The sequence below is a fragment of the Orycteropus afer genome, unplaced genomic scaffold (genome assembly GCF_000298275.1).
Source record: "Orycteropus afer afer isolate SDZICR_OR568_19922 unplaced genomic scaffold, OryAfe1.0 scaffold00082, whole genome shotgun sequence".
NCBI classification, from domain to species: Eukaryota; Metazoa; Chordata; class Mammalia; order Tubulidentata; family Orycteropodidae; genus Orycteropus; species Orycteropus afer.
The window spans coordinates 693,161-707,633 of record NW_006921669.1 but is presented as its reverse complement, the minus strand read 5'-3'; the positions used below and the strand labels follow the sequence as shown (position 1 = coordinate 707,633).

At 39.9% G+C, this 14,473-nt stretch overlaps 1 protein-coding gene across 1 annotated transcript in view; it reads left to right on the top strand.

The window, feature by feature from the left end:
* Positions 1-14,473, top strand: part of SORCS1 (sortilin related VPS10 domain containing receptor 1) — a 682,844-nt gene that overhangs the window by 500,849 nt on the left and 167,522 nt on the right. The window lies entirely within an intron of this gene.

The following is a 14,473-nucleotide window of genomic DNA, read 5'->3' as shown; positions in this document are numbered from 1 at the left end:
AGTATATGGAGGGATGGACACAGGTAAGAGGTAATTATCGGGAGGAAGTGGGAGGGGAGCTGTTGCATTGTAGTAAACTGTAGTCATTGTCATGAAACAAAGTATATGTGAACTGCTCTATGGAAAGTGAATTTGCTTTGTAAATTTTCACCCAAGTCACAATTAAAAGATAAGGGGAAAAGAAAAATGGAAGGAATGAATGAATATGCAGTCACTGTACCAAAAAAAAAAAAAAAGACAATGTTCAGCCATTTTGGGAAGTAGCATATGATCAAGAACAAATGGTATTGAAGGAAGAAGTGCAAGCTTTACTGAAGTATTGGTGAAAATCAAGACCAGTAATAAATTGAATACCAATTGAGATGTTTCAAGCAATGGGTGTAACTCTGGAAATGCATACTTGTCTGTGCCAGGAAATTTGAAAAACAGCTACCTGTCTAACTGACTGGAAGAGATCCATGTTTGTACCCATTCAAAACAAAGGTGATTCAGCAGAATGTGTAAATTATTCAACAATATCATTAATATCACACACAAGTAAAATTTTGTGGAAGATATTTCAAAAGCCATTGCAGCAGTGCATCAACAAGGACCTGCCAGCAATTCAAGCCAACTTCAGAAGAGGATGTGGAACAAGGGATATCATTGCTGATGTCAGATAGATCTTAGCTGAAAGCAGAAAATGCCAGGAAAATGTTTACCTGTTTTTTAGTATCTATGCAAAAGACTTTAACTGTGTGAATCATAACAAATAATGGATAACATTGTGAAGAATGGGAATCCAGAACTCTGAATTATGCTCATGTGAAGCCTGTGCATAGACCCAAGAGACAGCCATTCAGACAGAAGAAGGAGATAGTGTGTGGTTTAATATCGAAAAAGATGAGTTCCAGGGTTCTATCTTTTTTACCATATTTATTCAATCTGTATGCTGAGCAAGTAATCTGAAACTGGAAAATATAAAGAAGAATGTGGCCTCAGGATTGGAGGAAGATTCATTAACAACCTACATTATGCAGATGACAAAACCTTATAAATCAATATCTTTAATGAAAACATTTGTATACAACATCTTATATAGATATAAAAGCCAAGAATATGAACATTCTCTCTCTCTCTCTCTCTCTCTCTCTCTCTCTCTATATATATATATATATATATATATGTATATATAAAAGATAGAAGTTAACATAAAAATGTTTAGTCTCACCATCAGGAAATAAAAAATAAGCAATGAGAGCATTTTTTACCTATCACATGGATAGCATTTTTGAGAAGATAACATTTATTTTTGTTTAGGATTTGGGAAATGAACATTCTTCTATGTTGTCCCTGGGATTGTAATATGCATAAATTTTCTGGAGGAAAGTTGGAATATATATATCAAGAGTCTTAAACAAATGTTCATTCTATTTGAGCCAGTATCCCTCATTTAAAAATGTATCTAATTGAAAAATCACAAATACATGCAAAATAGTGTATGCAAAGATAATCAGTTGTATATTATGTATAACAGTAAAATTTATGCCTTGTGGTTAGGTTTTTACTTATTGGTTAAGTAAGTTATGGAATATTTTACAACTAGAAAAAAATATATTAAAGTATATGAGATAGCGTAGCATAACAAAATAATACATGATGTAATATAATACATTATATTAGTATCTGAATTGTTGGGGAAAAAAAAGAAATGCCCGTGAAAACATAAAAATACAAAGGGATCAATGTTACAATGTTAAATCTGATTACTTCCAGGTTGAAGGATTATGTATAATTTTTCTTTTCATACTTCAGCAAACTTTTTACTATTCTTTAAATGAACCCATATTAAATTTCCAATTACATGAAAATAGTGTCACGTAAATACATTATACTGAGCATAATAATAAAGCAGTTGAGTTTCTTTTCCAGTGGAGGGGGATTGGGGATTGTTGAGGAACAAATGCAAGCAGGAAGCCAGAAGGGTAGTCATGGCTGGGTCAAAGCAGGAAGGCACTGTGAGCCCTGTGCAATAGCCATGGACTCTCCTCTCTGATCCTTTCTTCTCTCCTCGCCTCTCCCTTGCTTTTTCCACCCTTCTATCTCACTGATGCATTTTTAGCTCTAACTTTAAGAATATGCATCCACAGTGGAGTGCTGATGTAAAAATAATAATAAATTAGAAGGTGTTTTTCATTCCCATCATCACAGTGGATTTCTTGGCCAAGCAGTTGATGAGTTCAAAGGCAAACTGGCACAGCCTTCAAAGTATTTTCACAGAATAGCATCCTTGTCTTTGCCCAGTTCCAAATCGCTTCACACCTTGTACTCACCACTTCAGAAACTCTTTGTAAATAAAGAAGGTAGTAAGGAGAATGGCTGCTGTTTGACGCCCCAGGAATTTTTGTCTCTGCGGCAAAGGTGAATATAATTTCTTTGTGTATCTCACCCCACACTCTGCTTTTCTTACCCCCGTGAGCATTACTGACTAAATCTCCACCCTTCTCAGTGGAAGGTATTGTGGGCAATGGCCAATTGGGATATTTTTTCTGGAAGTGCCAAAGTCCAGCAATAAAGCAAGAGAACAGTTGTGTACAAGCTGACAAAGTATGGGATAATGATTAGGAGGGTGGTTCTCCTAACCAGCCTTGTGTTAAGTCCACACATGTCATGCCACCCTCATCCCCAGCACACGTAATCGTAATCCTTGCAGAATGTCAAAATGAAGTTTTCCCATCCCTTTTTCTTATGTTTTAAGTATAAGACACACACATTACTTTCTGACTTAACACTATCTTTCCTGTGTCAAGGAGAAAATAGTTTGTTTATCCATCCGTTCATTCATTCATGAGAAGGATCACTGGGGCAAGACAGGGTAACCAACCCAGTTAGAAGTCCCAACCATGCCCCAGTTTGAGTGGTTTGAACTTAGACAAGATATTTGCTCTTGGGAGGCCTTAGTTTCCTTACTTGTGAGGTTTGGATGGTTAATCTGTGACTTTTCATCTCTAAAGGATTCCTCTATTAACACTGTTGACAGTAGGGTTAAGTTCCTGATAAAAGTGATGAGCAGCACACTGTCAAGGGCACAGCCTCACTGTCCTGGGTGCCATCAATCCCACACTTTCCAGACTGGCATCAGACAATGATCAACGCCATATCACAATAGTCTTGTTGATGAAGTTAAACTTGTGTGTGTATATATATATATACACACACACACACACACATCTATATATATGTATGTATATGTGTGTGTGTATATATATGTGTGTGTATGTATGTATGTACACACACACATCTATATATATATATGTGTGTGTATATATGTGTGTGTATATATATGTGTGTGTATGTATTTATGTATTTTCCCCCACAAGACTTTCACAGGATATTATTATCTCATCAGTAAGAGATTGTTGTTGTTGTTGTTGTGTGCCGTAGAGTCGGACCGACTCATAGTGACCCTTCTTTGGGTTTCCAAGGCAGTAACACTATGGAAGTAGATTGCCCCTTCCCATGGAGTTGATTACCAGTCTCATCATGGGGAATACTACATCCAGGTGCCCAGCCACTCAATCAGGCCCAGCTAAGTTGACACACAAACTAAACTACCATAGGGGTGCTTCTTTTTTTTTTCCCCATTCCTTGCTTGATGTGTTCAAATGAAAAAAAAAGGATAGATGTTCCTAGCGTTCTCTTATGGAACATAACTTCTGTGGGTCAGGTCTTCTCTGGCAGCAAAATGCTCAAACTTCATTATCTTTAACCTTGGCCCTGCAAAAGACTTCTTTAAAATGTTAAAAAACAAAACCAGAGATGTCACTTTGAGTCCTAAGGTACCCCTGACAAAGCCAAGGTATTTTCAGTCATCTCATATGCATGTGAAAACTGAACAACAATATAGAAGACCAAAGAAGAATTAATACATTTGAATTATGGTGCTGACAAAAACTATACCATGGCCTTCCAGAATAATGAACAGCTCTGCCTTATAAGAAGAACAGCCAGAACTCTCCTTTTCAGTGAGATGGTGAGACTGTCTCTCGTATTCTGGCCATGTTATCAGAAGGTACCAGACACTGGAGAAGGACATCATATTTGGTAAAGTAGAGGGTCAGCGAAAAAGAGGAGACCTTCAGTGAGATGGACTGGCACAGTGGCTCCAACAGCAGCGTTTGTGTGGATGGCACAGGCCTGGCAGTGTTTTGTTCTCTTGTGCATAGATTTGATATGAGTCAGAACTGATGTCGCCTAACAACAACAGCTAGTCTGAAGCTCTCTCCTTAACAGAAATAAAAAGAATCTCCACACAGACCCCAGTCCTATCACTCTGAATTTAATACCAATGCGAACACACTCCTCACTTTGTCCATAGCAATGTTTTGCTGGTGACAGCCGTTTCACAGCTTTAACCTTTCTGTCACTCTAAATTAGCAGAACTGTTTGTGTTCTGAATTGTGAGAAGATTCTGGAAATCATCCTCCATGCAAAACTCACTCAGCCTTTCTCTTCACCCCTTTGTGACTGGGACACATAGAGTATGTCCCCTCTTATGGTTTACTTTCCAGAAGGAAGAAGCTATTTAAACAAACAAACAAAAAAAAGTAGTACAGGACTGTTGACAATAATTACAAGAGTAATACATAAATACATCCTAATTATAAAAATACTAATATTAATAAAAAGTTTAATCCACAACCTAAAACTCTCCCGCAGAGATGACCACTATTTTGAATCTTGGGGGTGGGGAATTTTGCTTTGACTCTATAAATAGACAATGGTTAAATAAATTTAGTATTTCCATTTCATATACAATATAATGGGAGCTCTGGTAGTGTAGTTCCTAAGGCACTTGACTGCTAACCAGAAGGCTGGCGGTTCAAACCCCCCAGCCACTCATCAGAAGGAAGTTGGGCAATCTACTTCTGTACTGATACCGCCTTGGAAACCCAAGGAGGGGTTGCTATGAGTTGGGTCTGACTTGACGGCACATAACAACAACAACAACATACAATATAACAGACATTAACTTTTTAAAATTTTATGTGCTGGCATGGAGTAACCTGGGAGACATATTATTGAGTGAAATTAATAAACTGCTAATAATCCATAGGGTATGAGTTTAGAAAAGTAAAAAGAAACCTTATTTTAAAATATTGTAAGTTCCTACTTTACCTCAACCCCAAACTCTGATAATTTTAAATATTTATCTCTGTATCTCTCTGGCATTGTGATTTCTGTTTGAGGCACTGTGGTCTAATCTTGGTCCCTGATGTCTCTCTACACCTCAGCATCCTTAGGAAATAACAAAAAGAGGGAAGGAGGGTGTGTGGGGGGAGCAGAAACAAGGAGGAAACAGGAAATGCAATCAATGGTAGAAGAAGCAAACTCTTTAAATTAGAAAAAAGGATAAAGTAGGAGTCAGGAGGAGTGAACTGTCGCAAATAGTTTGTCTTGGCCTATTGAGATCTGGTCATTCTGATGTCCCAAGAGGCATGTTGTTTGTTTCTGAGCATAGTATTTCAACTGTCACTTTTATTTCTACTAAGCAATTTGTGCAACAAAGTTCCTTATCTCCTCCCGACCCTCCTGAGCTTTGTGCAGTCTTTCATCCTAGGTCAGACACCTCCCCTGCACATATGCAGACACACACACACACATTCACATACTTGCACACGCACACTACACATAGATATATAATGCAACTAAGCAGTCGGGTTTCTGGCTGGGGAGTAAGGTTGACAAAATGTAGAATTTGGCAGACTGAAGGATACAGGAAATGCTCATTTTCAGTGGGTCATTATATTTTCAGGGAGCTCTGGTGGTGTAGTGCCTAAGGCATTTTTTAACTGCTAATCAGAAGGCTGGTGGTTCAAACCCACTGGCCACTCCTCTGAAGAAAGATTGGGTGATCTATTTCCATAGTGATTAAAAAAAGCAAGAACAAACTAACTGCCATCAAGGCGGATCTGACTCATAGTGACCCCTCCTTGGGTTTCCGAGACAGTATCACTGCAGAAGTAGATTGCCTAATGTTCCTTTCGAAGAGTGGCTGGTGGGTTTGAACCTCCAGCCTTCTGGTTAGCAGTCAAATGCCTTAGGCACTATGCCACCAGAGCTCCTCCTTGGAAACCCTAGAAGGGGTCGCTATGAGTCGGACCCAACTCGATGGCAGTGAGTTTGGTTTTTGGATTATGCTTTCAGGGACTTACGCATCATTTTTATTTGTCTGTCTGTCTGTCTCTACATATCCATCTATATATTTGTTGATTGCAGAAGAACCTTTGGTTGTGGGCAAACAGTGGCTCAGTGCAGAGGCCTGAAGAGAAGAGCACAAAGCAAGCATGTTCTAAGGGCAGAAGGGGGTGACAATGATGCCTTCTGGCAACCTTTTATTTTGCGTAGCCCATTTTTTATGGATGACCAAGAACTGAACTCAGGCTAAGCTGCTTTGGTCAATAATAAAAGTTGTGGTTTGGGCCAGGATTTTTGAAGATGACACATTTGAGAGCCTAATTATGGTGGCAGAGAAGAGGCAAGCCTTATCTACAAAAGAAAGAATGAAGGTATCCAGCCTCTAATACCTGCCAGGCACTTTGTTTCTTCTTTCCAATGCATCCAGGACCATTTGCTTCCATGGGCTTTGTTGGAGCCTATGGGAACATGAAAGGAGTTCTGGTAGTGCAATGCCTAAGGTATTTGACTTCTCCCAAGAAGGTTGGTGGTTCAAACCCACCAGCCACTCTGTGGAAAGAAGATGAGGCAATCTAGTTCCATAAAGATTTACCTCCTTGAAAACCCAGTGGAAGTCACTATGAGTCAGAACCGACTTGATGACAGTGGATTTTTTTTTTTTTTTTGGTGTGGAAACATGACTGCCTCATGTAAAACAAAGAGGAGAAAGGCAGGTACTCCAACCTCCAGCCTCTGTTCCTGTGCAGATCTGCCTCATTCCTCCATATGCCATTAACTTGCAATTCTAACTCTGAGTTAATGGGAGCTATCCTGTCATGGTGTTTATGTTTTTAATACTTGTTCTGCGGTTATCTACATCAGGATAATTTGTGGCTCCAGAGCATTTATTGAGCACTATATTAAACTGGTACAAACTCAGACAAAATGTCAGAAGAATGATAAACTAGTGACATTTCTGAATTCCTCTCTTAGAAACGTCTACAAAGGCTGCATTTGGCTGATTGTATTTCAGAAGGCTGATGTTGCCCTGCTAACATTGCCACTGGTGTACTATATCAGGGTGTGATTTTTTCATTCGTATTCGTGACTTTGGTAATCCTTAGATTTTTATTCCAGAATGACTCCTAACTGTAAACACCAACTTAATATCCTGGAAGCATAGAAGCACAAGGCTGTAGGAGCTTTGTCGTGTTTCCTTCAAGAGGTGACTCCAGCATGGCCTGTGGGCTTTGACCTCATGCTTGCCCTAGATAAGGAAGCCCACACTTAGGTGGTAGTGGTACAGGACAGGGAACCCGCAAGGCCCCTAATGGGCTCTTGTCTTGGCAAGAAAGACTGGCTCACAGAGCCAGAGGTGGTTTATGGAGAGCAAGCATTTGATGAAACACTGTACAAGACTGTACAGTTGGACAGCAAGCTCGGCGTGTAGTACACTAGCTGGACTGCCAACGCTTTCCAGTCGGCTTACAGCAATTATAGGAGACAGAATAAGGAAGCTATACAGTTGGCAGATTAGGTGCTCATGTTTCATATTTCCCTTGTTTGGATTCTCGGCTTGTTGCACTTCTGTCTTCCAGATCAGTCCAGTTATTAGCTTGTCTGCAGATCAAAATGGACACTGTCACGGGTCTTATGGGCTGACCCCATACTCAAGAATCTGCAATAAACACTCTGGTGATTTCATACTTCCCTAAATAGCAGTTTTGTTAGTTACAGCTTCTTGTATTTTGTAATCATTATCAGCAAAGGCTTGTAAACAACCTCATTTCCAACTTAAGGCTGTATCGCAGTTTTTCCAGTTCCTGTCAGCAGGAGTATTTTAAGCAATTTACAAAAAATGTAGTCATCACAAAAAATGTAGCCGGGGTAGCTTCCACTCCTTACATGGTCCCTGTCTCAGTGTTAGCAGGAAGGCACCCGAGGCCTAGTTTGACACACTCATTAAACCCCCTTTTGCAAAGCCTTTTGTGATCAAAACTTTTGTTAACCATAAACTAGCTCAGAGTTTATCTAATAGAAGAATATTACCTTAGGTAGTTTCCCTTGCTGCCTGAGAGATAACCCATGGAATTCCCTGAATAATTGGAAATATCTTTTATTGTTTTAAAACCCCCAGCCTGGACCAAGACCACCTAGTAACCTGATGCCAGCTGATGCCAGGGCATGGTTCAGTCAGTCGTGTTAAGATTAGCCAATGGTTGACTTTCCATTCCCCTTCCTCCTTTTCTCTGAATTTAAGCTTCATTGTAACTAGCTTATACTGAGCCATTTGTTTTTAGATAGTCTCTCTATATGCCTATAGAATGACTTCAAATAAACTGTTTTAAATTCTTTGTGTTTTGATTTTTTAAAAAAACAGTGGAGACTGAAGTTCTTTTCAACTGTTTATAAACTTATGACACTTAAGTTTCTTCAGTGACATCCCACAGCTTTTAAGATCAAATCCAAATGCATTAGCACGATGCACAAAGAGCTGTATGATTGGGCCCCTTGCTAACTTTTCGCTTTACCTTTTACTGTTCCACTCTATAAATACTAGGCCCAGCCTATTGACTTACTAATGGATGCCTCTATGGGCCATCCTCTGTCTGACTTAGGACTGTTGTACCTACCATCCCTCTGAATGGAATGCTCTTCCACCCCTCTTCCATCAGTCGTATTATTGCATATTCTTGAAGAATCAATCCAATTACAGGCAGAGCCCAGGTTATGAATGTCCAACTGGCATACAACCCATAATTAGGAACAGTAAAATCTATTATATTCCAAAAAAAAAAAACAAACTCAGTGCCATTGAGTCGGATCCAACTCATAGCGATCCCTCCTTAGGTTTCCAAGGCGGTATCACTACAGAAGTAGATGACCCAATCTTCTGAGGAGTGGCTGGTGGGTTTGAACCTCCAGCCTTGTGGTTAGCAGTCGAATGCCTTAGGCATTACACCACCAGAATTCATAATAACAAATGGGTGCTATTTTGCAAGATGGATGAAAATACTATTATTCTTATTGCTATATTATTATGGTAAAGATGTTTTACTGAATCTGGAAGTGTTTTTTGGTGGTTATGTTTGTGTGTCAACTTGGCTGGGCCTGGTTGAGTGGCTGGGCAGCTGGATGTAGTATTCCCCATGATGAGATTGGTAATCAACTCTATGGTGGAATCTACTGTGAGCAGCTGAATAGCTGCTCTAGGGATGTGGTCTGCTTCCTGTGTATAAGGAAAAGCCTTGGGGAATGGTCTCTAGTTTATGGGATTCTTGAACCTTGCATGTAGTCATGTCGTTGTTTAGCAGCCTGCCATGCTCTGCCAACCTTGGGACTTACAATAGACTTAAATTAATGGCCTGTCATGTGGTTTGGTAACATCAGGACTGTGCCTTTTTACTTGTCAACCTTGGGCTTGGCAGCCTCAGCAGCCAGCAGCTATCTGAGTGAAGAAAAGCCTCTAGCTTCTCTGGGCCGGGAACTGGAGGCAGAGCTGAAGCCCAAGTCTGAGGGGCTTTCACCCAGCCCCTAGAGCCTGGCATTTTGGACTTGGACTTAAAGCCTCCAAACTGTAAGAAAATAAATGCCTGTTTATTAAGGCCATCTCATTTGTGGTATATATTCTTGTTGGAGTGGCATTAGGTAACTAGAGCATGTTTCTTTTATATTTTTTTATGCATATAAAGATACATTATATACTAAGACAAACATTTGACTAACTGATGTTAGATGCAAATTGTTCCTGATTGTTCTGATCTATCTACAAATTCACCTTAAAGACAGACGTAAGAACAGAACTCGTTGGCAATCCGAAGACTACCTTTACCCTAAAGCCTTCCTAAGGCACCTCCTTCCTGCTCCCCAAGGTCTTTATCTTTCAGTGAAAATCCTCCTGTGCCTTCAAACAGCACCTTGAATTTTAGAGCCCTTGTTTCATTGGATTGCTGTCTCTTTAGCAGCTCTAAAGGTCTTAAGGGTGGAAGATATATGGCCTGGTTCTTATCACATGATGGGTCTGGGATGTTTAATTGAGTAAATAACATTTATTTATGCAAATAGTTCATTTCTGAGCACTTGACTCCTCATTTTCTTGTTTGTTGACTTATGATGATAATTCATTTTGATAAATCATTTGTTATTAGAGTACTCATTATATCCCAAGAAGTTTTTATAACCAACATTAATTTTCATTTTTTAGGTGATTAATAATGTCCCCTGCCTATCTCCTAAAATAAGGCAGATGAAGAGAGGAAAGGACTCAGCTGCATTTTCCTTGTACACCAGAAATTTGCTAGGTGCTTCCACATGTGTATTCTAGGAAAACTTACTGTCGCTTCATTTTAGAGATTAGAAAAATCAAAACACAGCAACATTAAGTAACTTACCAAATGTCAAACACACAGATAAATTAATAAATGCTGATACAGATGGTGTATATACTTCTCCTTTATCCAAAAACATTCAGTCCACATTTACTGAATATATGCATGTAGCATTCATGATGTCTGGCACAGAGGTACAGAGAGGTTTGAGCTTGTCTGTCAATAAGAGAGATAGACAAGTGAGTCACCATTTCCAAAATGGCCTAATTCATGTTATGCAAAAGTCTCTGCATGGTTCTGGAAGAATCTCTGAAGGGATAACCAATTTAACTTAAGTGGCACTCCCACTGGGAAGCCTGTTTTCAACTTCAGTCCTTTACAGCTGAGCCATAGATGATGCATTAAAAAGGTAGAAGAGAGGTGAGAGGGAATTCTAGGCAGAGACACCAGCATTTGCAAGGCATACAGACTTCATTCACTCTTCTTCCATAAAGGGAGTTCATTTTCTCAGCTAGACTTAAAAGTGATGTAAAGATATATAAGAAAGAGCCACTGATTGCCTCTTCTATAATTAAAGGACCCTAGACAGGAATTGTTCATCTCATAATGATAGAGAGATTCTTTTGAGGCCCAAATATAACTAACCTAACATAGTAGATATAACGTAATGGGAAGTATTGACCAGTGTAAATAAGTGGTGGATGTATTTCTTGGGGAAACATGCTTCTTTATGCTTTGATAACCACAGAGAAGTCAGTGATAAAAGACAGAGCCTCTGCCTTCTGGAAGATCAGTCTAGTGAGAGAAACATTTTTGCAAACAAATCCAAAACACACTCTGAGAACCATGGCAGAGATGTAAGCTAGTACAGAAGCATAAAGCCAAGGCACCCACTCACTTGTGTTTAATACCAGAAGTCAGACTTAGTTGTATATTTGTATAGAGATTTGGAAAGCTCTTCTTATAATGCCCACAATATGCCCATCAAGAGAACATTTAGAGTCATTTCTCTCCTTACACTGTTTCTCTTTACTGCTAATGCAACAGTTGGTCTTAATGCACACTGAGAATCACCTAAATCTATAGTTCCTACTGAAATGTCAGTGTATAATAGGACAGGCGTAATGATGCTGTGTGTGTGTGCCTCCCCAAAGTACCTGGTGAAGAGCTGGACCACTAAAACCAGCATCTTTACAGAGATTTAGTGTTGTTTGGCTTCAAAACAAAACAAAACAAAAAAAACCCAAACCCACTGCCATCAAGTCAATTCTGATTCATAGCAAACCTCTTAGTGGGACAGATTAGAACTGCCCCATAGGTTTTCCAAGGCTATACATCTCTGGTGGTGTAGTTTCTAAGGCATTTGACTGCTAACCAGAAGGCTGACGGTTCAAACCCACCAGCCACTCCTCAGAAAGAAGACTGGGAAATCTACTTCTGTAGAGATACAACCTCAGAAACCCAAGGAAGGATTGCTATCAGTCAGATCTGACTCGACAGCAGTGAGTTTGGTTTTTGGTTGAAATCTTTACAGGAGCAGACTGCCTCACATTTCTCCTTGAGAGTGGCTGGAGGGTTTGAACTGCTGACCTTTTGGTTAGTAGGTGAATGCCTTAACCACTCTGCTACCAGACCTCCTTTGTTGAACTTCCGTTCTTATGAAGTCACTAGTGCCACAAAAGCAGTAATTCTTTATAATCTGCAACTATGAGAGGTGTTACTACACCACCAAGAAAAGGAGTAAACACATTAACAAACAAATATTGTAGGAATTACAGTGCTTTCAATTTAATATTTAAAATTAATTTTTGTTATCTTTCTTATTTTACAATGTATGGAAACAGTTTTAGGCAGGTGGGTTGGTTCGCCGTAGAGTAACTTGTAAGAAACAAAGCATTCAGTTTGACTCTTGCCTCTTTTTTGGTAGTTGGTAAGGAATCAAACAAAGGCACTTGAAACAGCTCTTGCCCTTAGAGGTAATCAAAGATCTGAAGAGACAACAACTCTATTGATAAGGGGTCATGAACACATGGAAAGATGCATGTGGACCCAGGGTAATTCTTTTGCCTCCATTGACAGTCACCATGAACCCAGTAGATGAAGTGTGTAAGCTAGTTGCTCACATCGTTTCTGGGAGGCCAGCTTTCTCCTGGAAATAAAATGTCGGAGTCATTCCAAGCAAGAAACTGAGCAGCGGGTAAGATGGGCAGGTGAATAACATGTAACTACCCATAAATACTTTGAAATAACTAGTTTACTGCTGAGCACTCTCTTCCAAGGCTCGTTCTCATCTTTAACGCTCATGACGGTGACGCTGTCAGAGGAGATCATCTCTGGATCCAATCTGGTGACACTATAGTGTAGAAAGATGGAAAGCCTCCATCCCTGGGCCAGCTGCTGGAGCCTTTCTGTGACGGTGGGAGTGTCACTGTCTGCCTGGATTCAGCAGATTCCAACGTCTAGATGCATGCCCTTGTCTATTTAGAGTGTGACGCCCTTACTGTTGTTGTTGTTGTTATGTGCCCTCGAGTCAGCCCTGACTCATAGCGACCCCTCCTTGGGTTTCCGAGGCAGTATCACTACGGAAGTAGGATTGCCCAACCTTCCTTCCGAGGAGTGGCTGGTGGGTTTGAACCGCCAGCCGTCTGGTTAGCAGGCAAGTGTCTTAGCCACTATGCTACCAGAGCTCCTTACTAGGAGAGTCCTTTTTGCTTGAAGAAGAAAGCAGGATTCACTGTTCTGAGGGGAGATTGAATTTCAGGCCATCTATCAATCAGTGAATACTTACTGACAACAATAATAGGGCCTTGAGGAGACTTTTTACCTAAAGATGAAGCGAGACTAAGCTTGCAGGCTCTGAACTTTTAGCCTTGGGAAAATGAGTTCAAATAAAGTTTGGGAATGCCCCTAGGACAATGTGTAATTTACTGATTTCACAGAGCTCACAGATCTGTATACTTTCCTTCCTTTTTCTTTTCTCCCTTCTTCTCTTCTTTCTTTCAACATTTATTTCTTGTCTCTTATATGCCAGGAACCATAACATGAATATAAAGAGTTTAAGACAGAGTTCCTTCAGTAGTTCTCAGTTTGACGTGTCTGCATGTGTGTGCATGCATATTTCATGAAGAGCTGCTTGCTTTCCCATTGGGAAAAACACAAAAATAATTATTTAAAATTATAATAAAAATAATACTTATTAATATTATGGTAAAGTATATTATGGGATTTAAGAATTTTTGCTCCCCCATCTTTGTTGGTAGGAGGAGAGCATTCTACCCGGTGTAACTTGGAAATATTTAATAGAGGAAGTGACTTTTCAATTGTTTCTTAACATAGCAGTAGAAGAGCAGAAGCTGGAGAAGAACGTTTCCAGGGAAGACAGAGTTCACTGCAGCTTACAGCGGGCGGAGGAAGTGAACGTGGCGCTTTTGAGAAATGGCACATCTTTCTGTGTGGCTGAGACAAAGGCTATAGTGGCAGTGGTAGGAGATAAGACAGGCAAAGCAAGATGGATCCTGTGAGAGTAGGGTCTTGGGTACCACACTAAGTCCTGAAGGTGATAAGTATCTTAACCTCTGTATGTTCTAGCAAGAGTTCGATGGTGTGCTGAATGGCTTGGTTGCAAAAGGGACTAGTTTGGAGCCATAATAGTTGACTCCTTTCCCTATCAAAATGGATCCAAGTAAATGAGAATTGTGCAAATCCTGATGGGGGGCGGGGAGTAAAGATGGATCTAAGTTTAATTAATCTCACTGTATAAAAACCCTGAAGACAGAGTATAATTGCCCGGGATGTTTATGAAACAGCATAATTATTTTCTATTTATTATGGCTCACTGCAAGACTACACTAAATAATATGTGCCTTCAAGGCATTTAAATTAGGGTTTTGTTTTATTTACACAGAAGGCACACATCATGAAGTGAGGCATACCTACCCTTTTCTCCTCACTGGTTCACCAAAATGGAGAATGGTCACTCTGTGCTGCAG